Genomic DNA, 19,611 nt, shown 5'->3' on the forward strand with positions numbered 1-19,611 from the left:
GATAAGGTAGGACATATAGTAATGTGGTTTGAATGTCCTGACAGTGAAATACTGCCAACTTCATTTTTCACTGTTGCAAGGCCTGTCTCTCTCATAGGATAATATGGGGGCTACCTTTAAATATGATTAAAGTGTAGATTCCCCTAGAGAGTAGATGGACATGTGGAGTTTGGGGTCCCTGAACTCATAATTAAAAAATACATCTTTTAGTAAAGTTGATTTTAAGATTGTGCGTTTGAAAATGCCACTTTTAGAAAGTGAGCATTTTCTTGCTTAAACCACTCTGTGACTCTGCCTTGTTTGTGGATTCCCTATCTGGGTCAGTTTGACAGTTGGGTTGTTTTTCACCTCGCACTAGACAGTGACACAAAGGGGGCTGGGGTGTAACCTGCATTTCCTGATTAGCCATCTCTGCTAGGAGGGAGGGGTGGAGTGGTCACTCTCATCTGAAAGGACTGTGACTGCCTCTGACAATGCCGGCTCCAACCCCTGGTGTGTGTCTGAGGCCTTGCCTGGGCAAGGCAGGATTTCACAAGCAGGTGTGAGTCCCCTTTGAAGAAAGGTGACTTCAAAGACTAAAATGGGTATAAGAAGGGCACCCAAATCTACTGACTTTAGAAACACTTCTGGAACCAAGAGGAACCTCTGCCTGAAGAAGAGCTGATAGCTGAGGAAGAAGTGCTGCCCTGCCTGTGACTGTGCTTTGTGGAGCTTTCCTGCAGTGCTGCTTCTGCCAGAGTAAGAGGGCAAAGACTGGACTTTGTGTGCCTTCCATCTTGTGAAGAAATCTCCAAGGGCTTGATTTAGAACTTGCCTCCTGTTGTTTGAAGTCTCAGGGACAGCAAAGACTTCTCTCTGCCAGCCACTGGAGTCTCCGGAGAGACTCCTGCTCTGACAAGTGGTGCCCTATCCAGTCCCTGGGCCCTTGAAAGGAAAGCTGGTGGAAATCCAAGGAAATCGACTTCGGAGGACTCCGGACCGACGCCGCAGCTGAATCCTGTAACGCCGCCTGCACCAGACGCGTGACCTTCGCTGGAACGCGACGCTCTTCGCAGGCCCGACGCCACTGCAGCCCCGCTAAAGCCCGCAACTCCGTGGAAGTCGCTGCACCACGTCGTGACTGACGCCGCTCGAAGTGCACGGATTCAACGTTTCGCACAGACGCCGCGATCCCCGACTTCGCGCATCGGCTTGTTTTCACTCTTCACCAAAGGTACTGTACTTGGGGGTCTACACGACTCCGTGTCTGGCGCCGCTGGTGGCGATTTGTTGGGAACGACTCCGTCACGACGCTGTGTTAACATCTCATCAAAGCATTTTTGTTTCTAAGCGCTATTTTTGAAGTTTAATCTTTAAAAATTCATAACTTGACTTGTGTATGTTGGATTTTTGTCGTTTTGGTCTTGTTTTGTTTAGATAAATATGTCCTATTTTTCTAAACTGGTGTTGTGTCATTTTGTGGTGTTTTCATTAAGTTGCTGTGTGTGTTGGTACAAATACTTTACACCTAGCACTCTGAAGTTAAGCCTACTGCTCTGCCAAGCTACCAAGGGGGTAAGCAGGGGTTAGCTGAGGGTGATTCTCTTTTACCCTGACTAGAGTGAGGGTCCTTGCTTGAACAGGGGGTAACCTGACTGTCAACCAAAGATCCCATTTCTAACAGTACGTATTAAATACAAGTGGTCAACTTTTCCTTGAAACTCTCAGGAAATCATATCCTGGATTGTTCAGATAAATTGCTTACCTGTCACAACTTACTTTACTGGGCTTGCCCTTACCACCTCTTCAACAATCCCCCTATCACGTCAAATTCTCTCTCACACAGCGTGATCAACATTTTTTTGATACAGATTTATCATTTGTAAACAAGACTTTTATCTCATTTACTTCACGGCCTTGAGAAAGCTCCAGGTTTTAAACCATGTAGGGAGTGGAAACGTGTTGGCTGTATGTCAGTAGAGTTCTTGAAACCAACATGGTTGCATGTTTGATTGTTACCCTGGGTAGATTTACACATGTTCTCTCAAACGCCACCTGGTCACCACCCTCTGTCACACAGACTTGTACAGTGGTGGCAAACCAGTCCACAGCTGTGCCAAGTACCATTCAGCACTGAATGTAGTAATGTATTCATTACATAACTGCAGCATTACAACAACTATCAAACTCTCCTCAAACTTTATTCAAACCACTAAATGAAGATAATTTAGTCAAAGCCTCAATACATTACAAATATTACGTTGTTACAATCTCATAAATTGTCACTCAAGATGTCACATATAGGATGGCATTATATCACACACAAGCACACTATAATAAGTGAAATGTCACACATAACAAACCTTTGAAGCAGCCTATTATAACTGCAGGACCAATGGAAGTGTGTTCAAGCTGTGATATCTTGTTTTTTACTGTCATCTACATTAGATTCCACAAATTAGGCCAGTAGTTGAAGGGCCATACACACCAGTTGCACCAGTTGTAATTTACCCATCGAGGCCAATGTGTGTATCAAACTACATAAGTGCCATTAGCTGTGCATTCCCCATACAAAAGAAGTCAATACTGATGCGTCAGAAAATGTAAAGCATTTGTCGAAAACATCCACGCTAGGTGTGTGCATCTAATTAAGAAGACAATAAAGTGAGGGATAATTAGCCCATCTGGGGCATTGTGACTTATTTTGATTCTAGAAATGCCCAACAACGGACAATATATTGTTGTGAAATTATGTGAAAAGTGAAAGCCTGAACTTAACATGGCGCCTGTGTGAGGTAGATTGAGACGTTTTTCTGTTCTGAATGCTAGTGGCATGGCAACAATAACATTTATTTATTTTGATGCATCCTCCTAAGAGCGCTGTAAACACTGAGGAAGGTACTTGCTGAAACGTGTGTGGTGGTGTTTGTTTTTGTGTGGAATAAATTAATGATTATTATTTTCTTTCCCAAAGGGGTGCTGACTGTTTTGTTTGTTTAGCATACACATCTATCTATCTATCTATCTATTGATCTATCTATCTATCTATCTTTCTATCTATCTATCTATGCATAGATTTGCATATTTTTTTACTGAAAAAACAAAGGTCACAGGGCCATTTTAGTTAGGAAATAACATTTTTTTTAAAACATAGACATTCTCTTAAAAACAAAGGTTACAGGGGTATTATAGTAAGGTTCTGAATTTGGTTGCACAAAACCAGAGAAATTCAGCAGTAAGACTAAGAGTTATTTCAAGTAACTATAACTCGCATTCTAAGGTAACTATAAGGTAACTTTAACTCTTGGCCCAACTTATTTTGACACAATTGCCCCAGGGAGGTGGGGGTCCCTGGGGCTGTGGGGGGCCCCCGTATGTAACTCTATCCTAATCGCAGGGCCCTACCCTAATATAATTAAAAGATTTTGCCCCAGGACGTGACAGTCCTTGGGGCATAGATAAGCCCAGGAGGCAGGCCCAGTGTACCCCCTCCTTTATTTTTGATGTGCCCCTTGGACCTGACCCACCTGGGGTCTATAGTAAAACAAGCGCAGGAGATAGCATTTGTTTTTCTTTTAATTTTTGCTGTTATGAATTTGCAGCAACATTTTAATTTTTGTTGTTATGAATTTGCAGCAATGTTTTTTAAAGAAGAGCTATGGGGTCATGGTATCACTACGCTGGCGCCTTTTCTTTTTTTTCAGTTTTCACTTTTTTTTTTCCAGGGACCAGGCTGAAGTCAAGTCCCAAGATGGCTGCTAACACTTCCTTGTGGAAGTGTTTGTAACCAATCAGGGTTCTGCATTTCCTGCAAGTGCCCTTCATTATTTGCACATTTTTCGCGCCCACAGATAAACAAATTAAGATTTCCTTACGTTGCTCAACAACTACTAAAAGGATTTACAACAAATAACAAAAAGCACAATCTGCAGATCAAAATCTACCTTTCTGTTCAAAGTTGGTGTAATTCTGTCCAGCGGTTCAGGCTGTAGTTGTGTTCAAACCTCCTATTGGAATTAGCATGGGAAAAACACCTTTTTTGACTTGCCCCTTTTTCTCGACCATCACTTGATGAATCACCTCAAAACTCTCCATGCGCAACAAGAATCACTGACACACTTGTATTGGGAAAATTTTGTGAAGATTTATCAAACGGCACCAAAGATATAGGCAAGTCAAAAAATGCTTTTTGTATGGAATCATGGGCCTAACTATAAATCTATAAAAGTTATATATATATAGGGAAATCATTTTTTTGTTTTGCCTATAACTTAGTTGCCATTTAATGAATTTTAGGGGGTCTTAAAATGGGTCTTCCTAATGCAATTTTCCCTAAGGGTTTTGTACATGACTACTGCCTTAGCCGTTTGATATATTTACAACAAATTTAGTAGAACGCCAGATCTTGGTCCCGAAAGAATGCTTTTTCATAATTTGGTGTAAAAGCCTTCAGTAGTTTTGGAGTTATTAAAGGAAAAAGAAACATAGATATCTAGGGACACAGATCCTTTGCTGATCCACTCACGGAGGACCCCGAGCAAAATACAAGGCACTGATTGAATAGCCGCAACTTGAGAGAAAAGTTGCAGCAACCACTTTGTTTCTGGCAGTGGGCTGGAGGGGTAAACAATGAAAAACTAACATAAGGGATGCAGGTATCCTGGCCCCATAGGACAGATGGAGGTGTCTCTGGGGGACCCCTCTTGGGTAAAATTGGGTATAAATTGTCCCAAATGTTTTTTTGGGCTGATCTGTGGATCCACTCTCAGCTGTGTCTCAGGCAGGTGATGTATTTATAAGGGGTGTTGACTCAGGGCCTAGCCACAAGACAGGCCCCGCAACTAAACCCCTGCTGTGTTAGAAAAACCATGGAAATTTACTGAAAAGCAAAGGTTACAGGGATGTTAGGAATTAGCATTTAAAAAACCTTAGAAATTCACTGAACAAACCAAAGGTGACAGTGGTGTTGCAGTTAGGTTCTGAACTTACATGCACAAAACCATAGAAAATCAGCTGTTATAGTAAGAGTTATTTTTAAGTAACTATGACTTGTGCGCTAATGTAACTATAACTTGCCCCTCCTCCATGCACAGTTTTCTGTTTTTCAAATGTTACAATGATATTATCAATGAAGTTATAAAAGATGCCAATGTTGATGCAATATCTGAGCTAATTTGCAGTGCATGGCGAGTGCGTGAGTTATAATTACCTTGGGATATGAGTTATAGTTACTTGAAATACAGCAGAATTTCTATGGTTTTGTTTATGTAAAATCTGAACCTAACTCTATTTCCTAACTATAATGTCCCTGTAACATTTGTTTTCTTCAGTGAATTTCAAAGTTTGTTTTTAATGCTATATAAAATGTCCATCGCAATGCCTGGTTGGGGGGGTGGGAGATGGACGCAGGGTATGGCCTGACATTGTGCTGCCCCATCCAAGCTTGCTGCTCCTGTCCCCTCCTCCTTGTCATCTATTGTCCAAGTCCATGCCCCTGTTCTGTCATTACAGCCCTGTGTGGCCTTTGTTCTACCACTGCACTTCCCGTCTGTCCTCAACAGTTAGTTTGCTGACAAAACCACCTCCTTCCTATGCTTTGTTGTCTGAGTCCTTTCCTCAGCCCTCTCCCTCCTGACCTGCATAGTCCAATGTGCTGCCATTGCCCTCCATTTAGCTTGATGTCCCTGCCCACTCACCCTGCCCTGGATAGCCTAGTTCCGTGCCCCATCATTGCCCTCCTGCTTAGCCTCCTTGCTTAGTTTCCTGACCCTACCCTACTTACCCTACTTACCCGCCCTACGATATCTGTGTGCTTGCCCCGCTCCCTCCTTTTTTCCCACCATGTACAATGGACCTGCCACTGTTCTCCTACATACTCTGAGTGATCTGTGAACTGCCACTGCCCCTCCCACATGCCTAGCATGGTCGAATGACTGCCACCTGTCCCTGCCACCTCCACTCTGCCTGTCGGAGTTCCATGTACCTTTCCCCTCCCTCCAGTCCTTCACTGTCTATTTTGTTGCCACTCCCTTCTGCCCTCCAGGCTCTGTTGTATTGTAACTGTTCCTCCTGCCTACTCCATAGGGTCCGTTGTGAAGGGCCTTCTTCTGCCCTCTCTTGTCTCTGTCCAGTCCTTACCTATCCCTTCTGGCCGCCAAAGTCTTTTGTGCATGGCCCTGCCCCATCCCTTCTGCCCACCATGACTATTGTGCTGGCAATAATCCCCCTGCTTGCCATACATGGTCTTCTGTACTGCCACAGCCCTTCCACCTGCCCTCTGTAGTCTGTGTGTATGCCATTGTAGTCTCTTTGTTTCCCTCCCTAGTGTGTTGTGCTTCCAGTGCCCATCATGCCTGCCCTCCATGGTCAGTTTGCTGCTCCAGCCCTGTCCCCTTGCCCTCTGTTTTTTAGGTGCAAACAGCTCCTTGCCCCTTCTAAACTAGGCTTGTGCCACCTTATAAACCTTTTGTCCCACATCATGCATAATATACGCATGATGTATGCAAAAGGGGTGTTCCCTCATTAGAGGGTCGCTAAGCATGGCGCAATGGAGTCTACAAGATTCCATTACGCCATTTCTAGAGTCATTTTTAACACCTGCATAAAGCAGGCAATAAAATGAGGCTCCCATTTATTTAAATGGCATTTTAACACTATATTGGATTAGTGTCATCTTTTTTACACTAATCCAGTTGAGCTTTACAATAGCATGAAAAATGATGTTATTGCCCCTAACATGCGACATGGAGTGCCTCATTTTAAATCCGGCGCTACCAGATGGCATTAGGGGATGCAAGGGGGCCACAAGATAAGTCGCGCATCACTAGTGATGCCCCACTTTCTTGTAAATATGGCTCTAAGGCCAATATTTATACTTTTTGACACATACCAGCGCCGGCGCTGGTTTGCGTCAAAAATGTTTCCGGCTAACGCCATTCCTATGCGCCATGCGGGCGCCTTATTTAAGGAATGACGTTAGCCGGCGCTGCGGACTGGTCAGAGTAAAAAAAAATGACTCAAACCAGGCAGCGCCGGCATAGGGGAAAATGGGGGTTGTGCGTCAAAAAATGGTGCAAGTCAGGTTTGAGGTAAAAATCATGCCTCAAACCGGACTTGCGCCATTTTATGATGCACAACCCCCATTGAAATGACTCTTGTCTTTGCAAAGACAGGAGTCATGCCCCCTTGCCCAATGGCCATGCCCGGGGACAGTGGCATGTAGGGGGGCCCAAATTAGGCCCCCCATGCCACTTTAAAAAAAATTAAAAAATACTTACCTCAACTTACCTGTAATTACCTGGGACGGGTCCCCCCATCCATGGGTGTCCTCCAGGGGTGGGCGAGGGTGGCAGGGGGTGTCCCTGGGGGCAGGGAAGGGCATCTCTGGACCATGGAAGTGAACCCACAGGTCCCTAACCCAGGTGTTTTTTAAGGCCCGCCCTCTCCTGTGCATCAAAATGACACAGGAGTATAAATAAGGCACACAGGCGTTAAAGTCATTTTTTGGGCGGGAACACCTACCTTGCATTTTATTAACGCAAGGCAGTTTCCTGCATCCAAAAAATGACTCACACGGAGGAATTTTGACATACGCGGGCTCGGGCGTCAAAGTTTAAATATGGTGCACGGTTTGCGCTGAATTTTAGACGCACATTCGGCGCAAACAGAGCATAAACATGCCCCAAAATGTTTTGTTTTACCAGGTTCATTCAATCAAAATGGCTTCAGGTGTTCCACACTTTTGTCATAAAAAAGACTGTTAGCGCACTGGTTGTTCTTTAGAAGCTCTGAGTAGCTTCAGTAGAACATAAGGGAATAAACTGAAGGTCAGATCCTATTGGAAGTACATGTTTTACTGAGAATATCAGACTTCATTCTCATAAGGCTGAGAAAGATAGTGTGAATTACAGAAAATATGCTCTCAGTTCAGCTTCTGGAGAACCTTCCATAATCTGAGTGGAAAAAATCATGAGAAAACAGCTTTTCATGAAATCCCAGCAGAAGGCTTTTTCACAGAGTAAAATCCGCTTAGCAACAAATGATTTATATATATATATATATATATATATATATATAAAAGCTGTTATCAACCTTGTGACCTCAAAATCTGCCATTCACTGCAATGCATTTCAAAGGGTGCTAACACGTATATTGGTCCCAAGATGGCTGCCATCCCTTTTCTGGTTGAAGTGGTCACAGCCGAACAGATCTCACCATGACATAGATTCTGCCCAGATAAAGATATTTCTTATCTCAAAAACTATTAATAGAATTTACACCAAATCATAAACAGCTCACTTTCTTGATGAAGAGCTAGCTTTCTGCCAAATTTGTTGTAATTTAGTCCAGCTGTTCGGCTGTTGTCATGTACAAAATCCCTTTGAGAATTAAAACGAGAAATGCACTTTTTTTAACATTGCCTCTTTTTCTCAGCCCCTGCCTGCCAAATCACCCCAAAACTCACCATACACAATAAGACACAGTAGGACACTGTTTTGGAAAATTGTGTGAAGATTGGTCTACCTACACCAAAGTTATAGGCAAATCAAAAATTGCTTTTCCTATGGGAACTAGGTCCTAATTATAACTACCTTCTGGCAACCGACCAATGTTTAAAGCTTAGTTATAGTTAGGGAAACATTTTCTTTATAAAAACAAGTTTAAACTACTTAAACTACACAAACTTTAAAAGTATAAAGTCATAGTTATAACTTTCATTTATAATTTATTTACTCTCTTCAAATCATTTTAAGTAGCTGACGTCATTACACACTCTTTTCAGCTTGCTAACCAGACAACACTAACTATAACTCGCCTCTCCAGAGTGGAGTAGTGCACAGTGTGTCACGGTTTCCTTGTCGCTTACGGTTTTGGCCAACTGGAACTTCAGGATGGTCTCGGCTCTTGTAGGTCCTGCTCTGACTAAGGTAAGGGCGGCCCTTTCTGGTAGCCACGGTGCTGCTGACAATGGTACGTCAAAAGGCAGTCCCAAAGGGAAAAAACCTCTATAACTGGATCTTCCAGGAACAGAGAATAAGTACAAGAAAAAATGTAAGACTTCCAATAAAAAACAATAACTGGAAGATACTGGAATGAGCAAAAGAAAAAGGCTGGAAGAAAAAACAACCGGAGTGATGATCACCACCAAAGGAAGTGTTGCAGCAAAGGAGAACAAGAATCCCACTCTTTAAATACCCCTAAACAGGAAGTGACATATAGAAAAGGCAAAAGACGCCATGTTGGATTGGGAAAGGACTTTAGGAGGAAATAGATGAGGATGACATTTTAGAAAAGGAACCTAATGCATGCAAGGAAAGAGGTAGAAAGAAAGGCATGTAGGGAGAAAGAAGAATATGGCCCCTATTTGGAAAAACAAACGAAAGAAGAAAAGATGAAAGAAGAGGAAAGAAGACATAGAAAAAGAAGTTTAAAGAAAAGTTAATCACCAGGTAAGTGAGGGGTGGGGCTCCCACTCCTAATTGCGAGGACGTGCCACGCCCTGAACTCGCTGAGACCCGGTGCCCAATCTAGGGCCTTGTGTGAGATGAGGCCCAAAAAAAGGGCTGCGGCGAGCCTTGCAGCCAGGAAAACGAACCCTGGCCCGACCGCGTCCTGAGCCGGTCTTCCCACTCAGGCTGTGGCGGCCCACGTCACAACACAGTGGAGTGGCATACTGTACAGTGGTGTAGATGAGAATAGCATGTGGTAGAGTAGCGAACAGTGCACTTGCAGACAGTGAAGTGGTGTACACTAGAACAGCATACACTGGACTTGGATATAGTATAATAGCATACACTGGAGTGGTGTATAGTGGAGAGGTGTCCATTGGAATTGCATAGAATGGAGTGGGGTCAAGTTGTGTGGCATCCACTGGAGTGACGCAGAGTAAAGTAGCATACAGTGGAATAGCATATCATGGAATAGCACAACTAGTGCATATGGTGGAATGGTGTAGAGTGGAATAGCATATACTTGAATAGCGTATATTGGAGAGGTATACAGTGAAGTAGTGAAGTAGAGTAGAGATGTTTACAGTAGTGTAACAGTGTAAAGTGGAGTGTCATTGAGCGGAACATTGTACAGTGGAGTGGCATAGAGTGTAATCATTTATTGTAATGTTGTAATGTTGTAATGTTGTAATGGTGTATATTGGAATGGCATACAATGGCAAAGAGTAGAGTGCAATAATATAAAATGGAGTGCCATATATTGGAGTGAGGTTCATTTGATTAGCATAGAATGAAGTGGCGTAGAGAGGAGTGCCATACACTAGAGCAGCATACAGTGGAGTGGCATACAGTGTAACAGCATGCAATGGAGTGCTTTGGAGTGGAGTAGCATAAAGAAGAATAGAACAGAGGGGAGTGGCATACAGTGGAATGACATAGAGTAGGGTAGCGTATAGTGGAGTAGCATCTAATGGAGTAGCGTACAGTGGAGTGATGTAGACCGGAATGGTGTATAGTGGAGTTGTGTACAGTGTAATAGAGTAGAGTGGAGTGGCGTAGAGTGGAGGCTCATAGAGTAGAGAGGTATAGAGTGAAGTAGTGGAGAGTAGAATAGCATATCGCTGAGTGACTATAGTGGCATGGAAAACAGATGTAAGTGCAATTTAGCAGCAATGTAGATTATGGTTTGCAGAGTAATGGAAAATGTTGAATTGCTAAAAGTTTTAGAAATCTAAGAAGGGCCATGCATGGTGGCCTTGTGTTCCTTTGCAATACAACTTAAGTGATGCATTGCTCATGTGACACCATGAATGATATAGGGGTAATCTAATCCAATATGACAGGTAGACCTTAGTTATATTTTTGGCCATGGTATACCGTGATAACATTGCTGTATGCTGTGGTACATGGCAATGACAAGCCCGTATATAATTTGGTAATCACTGATTTTTGAGAATAAAAAGACAGCCATAATGTTTTGTCTACACTTTGGTTGTGTTCAGTGTTAGAGCCTTAGATATAGGTAAGTAGTGGGTCCCTACCTATTGTCACTTTATTAACATGGTAATGGGTAGTGAAATGTATTCATTTTTTATATATCTATTTTTAAATAAGTTTATGGCCATGTACCTTTGCAGTTCCATAACTTTTAGTGATATTCCACTAAATTACTGTAGTTACAGCTGTCACTATGGTTAAATGCTTTGTAGCTTAAAAATAAATATCCTGCTTAACTGCAGTACCCATCTCTTCACCATAATGTATAATCCTGTCAGCCATTTTCGTGCTCCATCAAATACAACTGTCTATGGAAAATGCATTGGTGGAAAAATGCATTTTGAGACCCCCCTTTCATCTTTGTATCTCCTTAACATTCAATATAAAGACTTACATCATCTCAAAATGTAGAAAATATTATAGGTCTGGTAAATGTTGTGGTGATTTAATAAATGGGTTGAAAGCTATTAGGGAAGTAATATCTGAGGAATCCCTCTCTTTCGGAATACTAACTACAACTACGGTGGCAGTCAGATTGAATATGATTTCTGTCTTTTTATTTATTGAATTTGTTATGTATTTGTTCATTAGTTTACATAATCATGTGACCATACATATGTCTTTTAGTTGTTCATGTTGTAATTTTAAAACATTTACAAATGCAATCTAGCGTATTTTTTGGGCTTCGTTGCTAGTGGTAGTAGGACTGTGCTACATATAAAGTCCAAAGTGTATGAAAGCCAATCATTGTTGTTATAAAAATTAAGCTTATTATTTTTTTTTGAATAGCCAATTATTATGTCTTCAATAAAGTAATTTGTATAGCTCAGAGCTAGGTTTTAGTAGGATTTTGCTTCATATGAAGGTGAATGTGCGTGAAAGGAAATCATTGCTACTGTATTATTGTTATAAAACTTGAGATTATTATTGTTCTCCTATTGGCCATTTATCATGCCCTCCTACTTTGGCTATGCTAAAACATGTTTTGGTTTTGTTGCACAGGGGTGCATAAGAAAGATGTTTTTTGTTTGGTTTGTTGGGTCAGTTTTATTGTATGAGGTAGAGGGCATGTAAAAGGAATTTATGTACATTAAGTATTGTATTTGTTATGTATTTGTTTATAGGTTTCCACTTACATGTGCCCATAAATGGGTCCTTCAGTTGTTCATGTAGTAAATCTGAAACTTTACGTATGTAGTCCAGTTTATTTTTTGGGCTTCCTTGCTACTTTTAGTAGTATTGTGCTACAGGACATCACTAAGTTGAAAAATCATATAACTTAACATTTATTTACTCTTCTTACCTGTAGTATTCAGCAGAATAATATGTGCCTTCTTATATGTAATACTGCCAAATGTAATAAAAATCCAGATGACAGTTATTGTGCTACAGAAAATGCAAAAGTGTATGGGAAATACATTGGATTTGGAGCCTGTTATGAGATCCCACCCTTTTGTCTTTGCACACCCTTGACCAAATGAAGGACACTTTCAGCCCTCCTCCCAAAATGAATTATGGGCAGCAGGTATGTAAAGTTTCACACACATTAGTCAAACAGGTGCAAAGTTATAAAGGAACAAACGTTGGAAAAATCCCTATTTTCGGTCACCCTAACTATAACTACAAAGTGTCTACCACCACTTTGCAATATTGCAAGAATGGCTATATTAGTGCCTCACAATAAATCCATACTACTAGCTGTGTGTATTGCATTCAGAAAAAATGTTAAAATAATAGAAGCCAAAATGTCTTGGAACAGTTTACAAAATTCTTATGGCAGTTCATCTTCGCCAGTGGCTTAGTTTTTCAGAATCCTATCTGTGATTTAGCAGATTTCAATCACAGTATGACTCCTTAAAGTCAAGATGAGAGAAGACACAAGCAAAATGTACAGTATCAGGCTTTGTGTGAAATGCAAACAGTGATGTATTGTACACAAACTCCTGAGATTGGTGGAGTTACATTACACACCAAACAACATGCTCACACTTAAAATCCTCCATGAAATGCACTAGTTATGTAAAGATGTGGTGTCAATGTAATGCATAATTAATGAGGCTCCTGGAGCAAAGTCCTGAAAAAGGCTATTACAGGCACTGCTTTATCTTTCCTACATTGTGAGCAAACATAGGGGGTCATTTCGACCTCGGCGGTAAAAGGCGCTTACCGGCGGTCAGAAGACCGCCATAACACTGCCGCGGTAAACCGCCACGGTCATTCTGACCCGCAACTGGCAAACCGCCAAAAACCCGACATCAACAAAAGTCCGCCACACCAAAGGTCAGCGGGAAACTGGCGATGACCAAACCTCCACCGTCACGCCAACAGAAATACGCCCATGCCATTCCGACCCACAAATCCCCGCAGCGGTCTTTCAACCGCAGTATTCCATTGGCGGTACACACCGCCGCGGTCAAAATACACACACCTTTACAAAACACTACCCCATTGGATAATTCAAAATACACACACCTGAGACACATACAGACACCACTCCCACACACCCAATTAAATATAAAACACACACCCACATCACCCACAAACCCCTACGACCACAATTGCGACTGAAGGACAGAGAGAGAGAGCACAGCATAGAGTACACCATCACACAGAGGCAAATCACAACATCACCCACACCACATCCACGCACAAAACACCATACACCACCACACTCACCACACTCTACAACACATACACCACCCCTCACCTCATCCACACCACCCCATGGCACCCCAAAGACACCCCAGGTTCTCTGACGCAGAACTCAGGGTCATGGTGGAGGAAATAGTTCGTGTAGAGCCCCAGCTCTTCGGGGCACAGGTGCAGCACACCACCATTGCCAGGAAGATGGAGCTATGGCAAAGAATAGTAGACAGGGTCAACGCTGTGGGACAGCATCCACGCAATCGGGACGACATCAGGAAGCGGTGGAACGACCTACGGGGGAAGGTGCGTTCCATGGTATCAAGGCACAACATTGCGGTGCAGAAGACTGGCGGCGGACCCCCACCTACTCCCCCAGAATTCACAGCATGGGAGGAGGAAGTCTTGCACATCCTGCATCCTGAGGGCCTCGCAGGAGTAGGCGGAGGAATGGACTCTGGTAAGTCAAATCTTCACTACTCCATTCCCCCCACCCCACCTGCATGCCAAATCATACCCCCACCCTCACCCCCATCACACCAACTCCTTGCAAATGGGTCACCATCACATCCCACCCATCCCAAAACCTAGCCCTGCGTGCGTCCCCAAAGCATGGACACCCATCCCCAAAGCATGCCCACTGCACACACCCATCACCCCCACATGCCACTGTCACAAAAGCCCCCACAAGGGAATGCCAGCACTGGCGGACACGGCCACCCACCCATTACACGAAATGCCACACACAGAAGCAATAACCATACTCTTATACCCCTGCAGGACCCGAACGCCACCACATCGCCATGGAGGGTCCAGAGATGTCCATCCCACCCCCAGAAGAGGCCCCCAGTGATGACAGCAGCTCTGTCTCCCTGGACCCAGATGACCAGCCCGGCCCATCGGGGACCTCGGGACAGTCGGTTCCCCCCAGACAGCCACAGGCTACACCAGACCTAACCCCCTCTGGGAACACCAGCACAGCTCCCACCCAGCGGGCCCATGCCTCTGTCCCCAGGACACGTCAATCAGCGGTGTGTCCACTACTACAGGGCACCCAGGTTGACCCACCACCCCAACAACAACAGGGACCTGGGGGCAGTGGTAGTGGGCACACCGTCCAGGGGACAGAGGCCCAGGTAAACAGGGGAACTGGGAGGGCTGCTGTGCGACTGGGGGGGGGACAGGCCCAGGGAACCGACTCTACAAGAAGCCCTCTCCTCCATCATGGGAGCATACCACCACTCCCAGGAGACGATGGCGACGGTACTGGCCAGGTTCCAGGAGATCCAGGTCATGCAGGAGCAACAGTACATGGGGTTCAGAGAGGAACTGAGGAACATTAGTTCCGCAATGGGGACCATCGTCGTGGCCCTAACCCAGATAGTCACCACATTGCGGGACCATGTGGCACCACAAAGGGCCCCTGTCACTAGCCTGGACCAGGAACAGCCTACCACCTCCGCCGGCGCTAGTGGACAGGAGGCCCCCACACAATGACAGGCCACCAGAACCCCACCTCCTGCAGAAGAAGAACCACCCCGCAAGCGGAACCTGAGATCTCACAAGAAGACAGAGTAGGATTGCAAGACCCCCGCCAGCAAACGATACCCCCTGATGTCATCCCACTGTCCCACATTGTCACCCTGTCCAACCTTGAACTGCCCCTGCTCCATCCTTCCACAGGCATGTGGACAATGCACCTGTGCAACTGAGAACTGAATTCTGCCATAGACATTACTCCACCATCACCCATCCCCGTTTTACAATCATGTTCCTTAAATTTAGCACTTGAATTTAATCACTTCTTGCACTAAAAAAATCTGGAGTCTGCTTGTATTTTGAACAAATGTATTAGACATAACGGTGCCAAAATGTTCAGTTACATTGTGATGACAACATACCACTGTCACACAGCTGTAGTCCATGGGCAAACAAAGCAGAGGTCACGCAGTGGGGCCCACAGCTCTGAAAACGGAAGGGAAAGTCACAACTCAGTTAACAGGAACTGGGGGGGAACTCAGACAGTAGAGAGGCAGGAGACTTTAAGTAAATGTAAAATGGCGTGGTTGATTCGTACCTGTGTGCTACTGAAAATACTGTTGTATCACTGTGTCCCTGTTGTCTGTGTCGTCCCCGTCGTCCTCCTCCTCTTCACTCTCCACAGGCTCCACAGCTGCTACAACACCACCATCTGGACCATCCTCCTGCAGGAAAGGCACCTGGCGTCGAAAAGCCAGGTTGTGAAGCATACAGCAGGCCATGATGATATGGCACACCTTCTTTGGTGAGTACATTAGGGATCCCCCTGTCATATGCAGGCACCTAAACCTGGCCTTCAGGAGGCCGAAGGTTCTTTCTATAATCCTCCTAGTTCGCCCATGGGCCTCATTGTAACGTTCCTCTGCCCTTGTCCTGGGATTCTTCACTGGGGTCAGTAGCCACAACAGGTTGGGGTAACCAGAGTCACCTATTAGCCACACACGGTGTCTCTGTAGCTGTTCCATCACATAAGGGATGCTGCTATTTCGCATGATGTACGCGTCATGCACTGACCCAGGGAACTTGGCATTTACATGGGAGATGTACTGGTCAGCCAAACAGACCACCTGGACATTCATAGAATGATAACTTTTTCTGTTCCTGTACACCTGCTCACTTCCACTGGGGGGAACCAAGATCACATGGGTCCCATCAATGGCACCAATGATGTTGGGGATATGTCCAAGGGCATAGAAATCACCCTTCACTGTAGCCAAATCTCCCACCTCAGGGAAAACAATGTAGCTCCACATGTATTTCATCAGGGCAGACAACACTCTGGACAAAACCTTAGAAAACATAGGCTGAGACATCCCTGATGATATGGCCACTGTTGTTTGGAATGATCCACTTGCCAAAAAATTGAGTACTGACGGCACCTGCACCAGAGGGGGAATCCCTGTGGGTTGGCGAATGGGGGACATCAGGTCTGGCTCCAGCTGGGCACACAGTTCATGTATAGTGGCTCGGTCAAGTCTGTATGTCAGTATGACATGTCGTTCTTCCATTGTCGACAGGTCCACCAGCGGTCTGTACACGGGAGGATTCCTCCATCTCCTCGCAAGTCCCAGCGGACGGTGCCTAGGAAGGACAACATGGAGCACAGAGTCAAGCAACCCACAGGTACGTAACCACAGCTTGCACAAAACACGATTCGCTATGCATTGAATGGCTTGTATGAGTGGCAATGCAAGGCCTAGGCCTGTGTGACGCAGTAGAAATTAAGCCATGTGGGCCCTTGAAATGGCGGCTGCCTAACCTGTGAAGTGTGACAATGGGATGTGAGGTCAATGCGCTGGCGTGGCACACCGTGGCGGTAGGCGGTCGAAGACCGCGGCGCAAAGCAGCATTGGTTAACATTGAACCCTATGGGTCTCAGGAGCCAATGACGATGTGCGCCAGCGGTCGCGGTACGCACCGCCGCGGTACGCACCGCCGCGGGCATGACCGCCATTTTCTACTTGCTTAATCACTCGAGACCTGATCATCCACAGGAGAGGACCTATACTACAAGTGCTGCTGTGAACTCGGTCTGGAAGAGACAATGGCTGCTGCGACTGGGGAAAGGGCCCTTGCCTTCACTCTGAGGAATTGGATAAACTTGTTGATGGGGTCCTCCCCCAGTATGTGCTACTCTACGGTCCTCCAGACCAACAGGTAAGTACACTGGGAGCACGTAGTATGGGCTATGCCTGTGTTGAGTGGGGTGGATGTAAGATGGTGGGGAGGGGAGCAAATGAGGAGTGCAACACATGACAGATGAGAGCATGTGCCACATGGCAAGGTTGGGGAGGGGGGGCCGCGCACATCGACCATGCAGAAAAGTGATGATATTTATTTTTCAACCCTGTACATGTCACATAGGTCAGCGCCCATCAGAAGATCGACATTTGGCGTGCCATCGCCAAGGACGTCCGGGCCCTGGGGGTCCACAACAGACGGGGCACCCACTGCCACAAGAGGTGGGAGGACATCCGCCGTGGGAGCAGAAAGACCGCCGAGGCTCTGCTGGGGATGGCCTCCCAACGTAGGAGGGGTGCCAGTCGTCAATTGACCCCCCTGATGTCCCGGATCCTGGCGGTGGCCTACCCCGATTTGGATGGGCGCGTGAGGACATCACAGCAGACACAAGGGGGTGAGTATCAGCACATTCCGCTATATTAGCGCACAGTGGAGGCGTCTGGGTGGGGGAGGAGGGCTGTGGCTATCTCTAGGCCAGGGCGGTTTCTGTAGGCTAGGCCCCTCCGTTAGACATGGCCCTGTGCCCCCGCCCCCCAACTCTGTAGGGTGCTAAGTACAGCTATCCATGGCCCGGGCTCACCTATGTGTGCATTTGTCGTCCATAAACTTGTAGGCCAAGTCACTATCATTGAGTAGTGTACCCCGAGTGCGCGGCGTAGTGCAGGGGGCTTCTGTGTCTGTCCTCTCCGCCAACGGTGCCGCCAATGCATGCACTCAACATGTCTTCCTTTCTTCTCCCCCCCCTTTTTTTGGTTTTCCTGTTCATGTGTGCATTAGCATCATCAGGCGGAGGAGAAGTGGCATCGGCGCACGAGGGAGCTGCATCTCACATGGCCCCAGAGGGCCCTGCAACCGACTCCGAGTTAACCAGTGAGACGGAGGGCGAGGGGGGCTCCACAACGGGGACCCGTGGAGACGTCAGCGACACCGACACGTCCTCGGAAGGGAGCTCCCTTGTGGTGGCGGCAACATCCGTGCCCACCGCAACAAGAGGTACAGCCGCCACCCAGCGCACCAGCTCCGCCCTCCCAGCAGCCCCTCAGCTTTCGCCCCGTGCCCGCTCGGCCAGGAAGCCGGCCATCTCCTTCGCCCCTGGCACCTCAGGTCCTGCCCCAGTTACCCCTGCTGCCCTTAGTGCGGAGATCATTGACCTCCTCCAGACGCTCATTGTTGGGCAGTCTACCCTTTTGAATGCCATCCAGGGGGTAGAAAGGGAGGTGCATCGGAGCAATGCATACCTGGAGGGCATTCATTCGGGTCAGGCTGCCCATCAGCGATCGTTCAACGTTCTGGCCTCAGCACTGACGGCAGCAATTGTCCCTGTCTCTAGCCTCCCCCCTCCAACTTCCTCAACCCAGTCCCACTCCCCTGTTCCTCTGCCTATCCCAGACACACCTACAGACCAGCCTGCACACACATCAACACCCAAGGGCAGCTCATCCAGACATAAGCTCCACAGATCACACAAGCATTCACCCAAGCAACATCCACATGCAGACACAGCAACACCCACTGCCTCCACTGTGTCCCCCTCCTCCTCGTCTCCCTCCTCCCTCCCTGTGACATCTCCACTCACACCTGCATGCACACCACCATCAGCCAGTACGTCCATCACCACCACACCCACCAGAACAGTCCGCACACGTGCAGTCACCACCCCACTACCATTTACACGTCCCCTGTGTCCTCTCCCAGTGTGTCTGTCACCCCCTCTTCCAAACCACACAAACGCAGGCAGCCACCCACCCAACAGCCATCCACCTCACGAGAGCCTCCGTCACAAGCACCTGCACCCAAAGACAGCACACTTGACTCTCCACATCCTCTTCCTCCACTCCCATACCCACTACAACTACCCGTCCCTGTCTTTCTAAATTGATTTTCCTTTCCAACCTTGACCTCTTTCCAACAACTGACCCACCCCCTCCATCTTGTAAGACTCCAACCAGTACCTCAGCCACCACAAGCCCTGCACCTACTCGGACCATCATTCAGGGCTATTGGAGTCCACCAGCTCCTAGGGCAGGAACATCGGCCAGCAGCAAAAGGACAGCCAGCCCACCCCCGGGAAAAGAAGCAAAAAACGGAAGGGCCGGCGACACAGGCCTGAGACGGCTGCCCCCAAGGACACCAGCCTTGCACCGTCACCTGGCCCATCCACCAAGGGAGGCAAGGGCCCCAGAGATTCTACCAAGGAGGGCAAGGGCCCCAGAGATTCTTCCAAGGGAGGCAAGGGCCCCAGAGATTCTTCCAAGGAGGGCAA

This window comes from Pleurodeles waltl, chromosome 7 (assembly GCF_031143425.1).
Source record: "Pleurodeles waltl isolate 20211129_DDA chromosome 7, aPleWal1.hap1.20221129, whole genome shotgun sequence".
NCBI classification, from domain to species: domain Eukaryota; kingdom Metazoa; phylum Chordata; class Amphibia; order Caudata; family Salamandridae; genus Pleurodeles; species Pleurodeles waltl.